The sequence below is a fragment of the Schistocerca americana genome, unplaced genomic scaffold (assembly GCF_021461395.2).
Source record: "Schistocerca americana isolate TAMUIC-IGC-003095 unplaced genomic scaffold, iqSchAmer2.1 HiC_scaffold_196, whole genome shotgun sequence".
NCBI lineage: Eukaryota > Metazoa > Arthropoda > Insecta > Orthoptera > Acrididae > Schistocerca > Schistocerca americana.
Genome location: NW_025725902.1, coordinates 305,001 through 310,000, shown reverse-complemented (window position 1 = coordinate 310,000; position 5,000 = coordinate 305,001). Strand labels below are relative to the sequence as shown.

General features: G+C 52.2%; 1 non-coding gene across 1 annotated transcript in view; it reads left to right on the top strand.

Annotated features, from left to right (window-relative positions):
* The first annotated feature begins 4,109 nt into the window (after positions 1–4,109).
* The window catches only part of LOC124573768, a 1,910-nt gene continuing 1,019 nt past the window's right edge, over positions 4,110–5,000 (top strand). The window contains exon 1 of the ribosomal RNA XR_006972121.1: positions 4,110–5,000. This exon is cut by the window's right edge and continues 1,019 nt beyond it. This is a non-coding gene — a ribosomal RNA (small subunit ribosomal RNA).

Genomic DNA, 5,000 nt, shown 5'->3' with positions numbered 1-5,000 from the left:
CCACGTTGTGCCTTAACCTAACCCACGTTGTGCCTTAACCTAACCCACGTTGTGCCTTAACCTAACCCACGTTGTGCCTTAACCTAACCCACGTTGTGCCTTAACCTAACCCATATTGTGCCTTAACCTAACCCATATTGTGCCTTAACCTAACCCATATGGTGCCTTAACCTAACCCATATTGTGCCTTAACCTAACCCATATTGTGCCTTAACCTAACCCATATTGTGCCTTAACCTAACCCATATTGTGCCTTAACCTAACCCATATTGTGCCTTAACCTAACCCATATTGTGCCTTAACCTAACCCATATTGTGCCTTAACCTAACCCATATTGTGCCTTAACCTAACCCGTATTGTGCCTTAACCTAACCCGTATTGTGCCTTAATCTAACCCGTATTGTGCCTTAACCTAACCCGTATTGTGCCTTAACCTAACCCGTATTGTGCCTTAACCTAACCCGTATTGTGCCTTAACCTAACCCGTATTGTGCCTTAACCTAACCCGTATTGTGCCTTAACCTAACCCGTATTGTGCCTTAACCTAACCCGTATTGTGCCTTAACCTAACCCGTATTGTGCCTTAACCTAACCCGTATTGTGCCTTAACCTAACCCGTATTGTGCCTTAACCTAACCCGTATTGTGCCTTAACCTAACCCGTATTGTGCCTTAACCTAACCCGTATTGTGCCTTAACCTAACCCGTATTGTGCCTTAACCTAACCCGTATTGTGCCTTAACCTAACCCGTATTGTGCCTTAACCTAACCCACGTTGTGCCTTAACCTAACCCACGTTGTGCCTTAACCTAACCCACGTTGTGCCTTAACCTAACCCACGTTGTGCCTTAACCTAACCCACGTTGTGCCTTAACCTAACCCACGTTGTGCCTTAACCTAACCCACGTTGTGCCTTAACCTAACCCACGTTGTGCCTTAACCTAACCCACGTTGTGCCTTAACCTAACCCACATTGTGCCTTAACCTAACCCATATTGTGCCTTAACCTAACCCATATTGTGCCTTAACCTAACCCATATTGTGCCTTAACCTAACCCATATTGTGCCTTAACCTAACCCATATTGTGCCTTAACCTAACCCATATTGTGCCTTAACCTAACCCATATTGTGCCTTAACCTAACCCATATTGTGCCTTAACCTAACCCATATTGTGCCTTAACCTAACCCATATTGTGCCTTAACCTAACCCATATTGTGCCTTAACCTAACCCATATTGTGCCTTAACCTAACCCATATTGTGCCTTAACCTAACCCATATTGTGCCTTAACCTAACCCATATTGTGCCTTAACCTAACCCATATTGTGCCTTAACCTAACCCATATTGTGCCTTAACCTAACCCATATTGTGCCTTAACCTAACCCATATTGTGCCTTAACCTAACCCATATTGTGCCTTAACCTAACCCATATTGTGCCTTAACCTAACCCATATTGTGCCTTAACCTAACCCATATTGTGCCTTAACCTAACCCATATTGTGCCTTAACCTAACCCATATTGTGCCTTAACCTAACCCATATTGTGCCTTAACCTAACCCATATTGTGCCTTAACCTAACCCATATTGTGCCTTAACCTAACCCATATTGTGCCTTAACCTAACCCATATTGTGCCTTAACCTAACCCATATTGTGCCTTAACCTAACCTATATTGCGCCTTAACCTAACCCATGTTGCGCCTTAACCTAACCTATGTTGCGCCTTAACCTAACCTATGTTGCGCCTTAACCTAACCTACGTTGCGCCTTAACCTAACCTATATTGCGCCTTAACCTAACCTATATTGCGCCTTAACCTAACCTATATTGCGCCTTAACCTAACCTATATTGCGCCTTAACCTAACCTATATTGCGCCTTAACCTAACCTATATTGCGCCTTAACCTAACCTACGTTGCGCCTTAACCTAACCCACGTTGCGCCTTAACCTAACCCACGTTGCGCCTTAACCCAACCCACGTTGCGCCTTAACCCAACCCACGTTGCGCCTTAACCCAACCCACGTTGGGCCTTAACCCAACCCACGTTGCGCCTTAACCCAACCCACGTTGGGCCTTAACCCAACACACGTTGGGCCTTAACCCAACACACGTTGGGCCTTAACCCAACACACGTTGGGCCTTAACCCAACACACGTTGGGCCTTAACCCAACACACGTTGGGCCTTAACCCAACACACGTTGGGCCTTAACCCAACACACGTTGGGCCTTAACCCAACACACGTTGGGCCTTAACCCAACACACGTTGGGCCTTAACCCAACACACGTTGGGCCTTAACCCAACACACGTTGGGCCTTAACCCAACACACGTTGGGCCTTAACCCAACACACGTTGGGCCTTAACCCAACACACGTTGGGCCTTAACCCAACACACGTTGGGCCTTAACCCGCTCTGTAATTGTCATACGACGCGTTAAATTAGTGTAGTGTTGCCTAACTGCAACCCCCGCAATATAGTTTGCTACTCGCACTGCCTGGTCCCCAGTGTATCGCTTCATGTTAAACACCTTGCAGCGATACACTGTAATGTGGATGGCAGCAGGACGTACATGCTCAATGCCCTTCGCAGTTGTTCATTGGCATTCGCATGGCGAAGCACTTAGCCTACGCTGTGGTACGGCCTGTGTCAACTGTCCGCTGATGTTGTACGTCCAAATCACACACTGTACTGCACATTGGTCCTCATGTACTGAATGATACATCGTGGTACATGTGACCGTACAACGACTGCGCCAACAACGGCGAACCATGCGGTCCAACTGTTGTGCACTCAGCTATGTGTCGTCTCCCTATAAGAGCCGGATTGCAGTGTGGTATGCCCTGGATGGCGATCAGCATGAGCCGTCTGTTGATGTAGTGGCGCGTGTTGTCAGACGTAGTCGTCTCTTCTCACACACCGTGACAGCATGGTGCACTGCGTTCCACATCTGCGACATGCGACAGAGGCCGGTTGACAGTCGTTCGCGCAATGGACATCGCATACGTACGGGGGCCACCTTCCACGTGTTCGCGAAGCGTGCACATGTTGTTGCGTGTATGTGGGCAGACATAGTGTGTCGTGACACCTGACACAGGCATGCAACAATCGTTGAATTTGCAAATGGCGATGGACGTCTACGTTTGCTGGTGACGTTACGCAAATGAACAACTGGTAAACCGTTGTGGTGCGGTTGTTCTCGCTAGAGGTGAATCAGTGATGGCGACGATCGGTTGAGCTACCAACCGGTTGTTTCAGCGATACCCACCATGCCCACGAACGTGAATGGCATGTGGGTGTGAAGCGATACGCGGCGGTGGCTGGGTGGGACCGTCCCCGGCCGGTGAGGGGGGGCCTCCCGGCGTGCTGGCCGCGCGGTGCGTGGGCGCACGCGCTACAGCCGGCTGGTGGGGGCGGCCAGTGGCAGGCGCGCCGGCCGACGGAGGCGGCAGGCGGCGCAGCTGCGCGCCGGCGCACCCTGCACGCGGCGCCGTGCGGCCAAAGTAGGTCCTCGCGGGCCCGGTGCGAAGCGCGGTGGACATCTGCAGTGTGCTGGTCCGATTGAGGACTGTGTGCGCTGAGGATGCGCCGCCGCCCGGCGCTCGGCGCCGCGACGCCGTCTGCTGCTCGGTCGCCTCTGCGGTTCTCGCAGGTGGTTTGTATCGCAGCTGTGCGGACGTGTTGGCGCGTGCGCTGTGCTGGGAGAGTTCGCTTCGGCACCCAAGTGGGGCTTTTGTCCTTCTGTGGCGCTGGCGTTGGAGCTGCCGGCCACCGTAGGTGGCGCGTGTTGTCTCCCGCCGGCAATGCCACGACAGCACGCTCCCGGGCCTCTGTCGGCAGCGGCAAGCTCAGTTGGGAGCACGGGTGGTCGCACCTAAAGCGTCTACTCGCCAAACTCCGGGCGATTGCGCCTCTCTCGAACCCGACCAAGTACTTAGGACGGCGCTGCGCGCCGCCGGGACCTGAGAGGGTTTCGAGGTGTATCGTGCAGGGGAGCTCAGCCTCCTCCTGTTTGCAGAATAATTGAGCGGACGCTTGCATGTTCGCGCGGGCCCCCGGGACACACTCCCGGGCGGCCGGCTGCTCAGCTCTAGTTGACGCAGCTCCCTGGTTGATCCTGCCAGTAGTCATATGCTTGTCTCAAAGATTAAGCCATGCATGTCTCAGTACAAGCCGCATTAAGGTGAAACCGCGAATGGCTCATTAAATCAGTTATGGTTCCTTAGATCGTACCCACGTTACTTGGATAACTGTGGTAATTCTAGAGCTAATACATGCAAACAGAGTCCCGACCAGAGATGGAAGGGACGCTTTTATTAGATCAAAACCAATCGGTCGGCTCGTCCGGTCCGTTTGCCTTGGTGACTCTGAATAACTTTGGGCTGATCGCACGGTCCTCGTACCGGCGACGCATCTTTCAAATGTCTGCCTTATCAACTGTCGATGGTAGGTTCTGCGCCTACCATGGTTGTAACGGGTAACGGGGAATCAGGGTTCGATTCCGGAGAGGGAGCCTGAGAAACGGCTACCACATCCAAGGAAGGCAGCAGGCGCGCAAATTACCCACTCCCGGCACGGGGAGGTAGTGACGAAAAATAACGATACGGGACTCATCCGAGGCCCCGTAATCGGAATGAGTACACTTTAAATCCTTTAACGAGTATCTATTGGAGGGCAAGTCTGGTGCCAGCAGCCGCGGTAATTCCAGCTCCAATAGCGTATATTAAAGTTGTTGCGGTTAAAAAGCTCGTAGTTGGATTTGTGTCCCACGCTGTTGGTTCACCGCCCGTCGGTGTTTAACTGGCATGTATCGTGGGACGTCCTGCCGGTGGGGCGAGCTGAAGGCGTGCGACGCGCCTCGTGCGTGCTCGTGCGTCCCGAGGCGGACCCCGTTGCAATCCTACCAGGGTGCTCTTGAGTGAGTGTCTCGGTGGGCCGGCACGTTTACTTTGAACAAATTAGAGTGCTTAAAGCAGGCAAGCCCGCCTGAATACT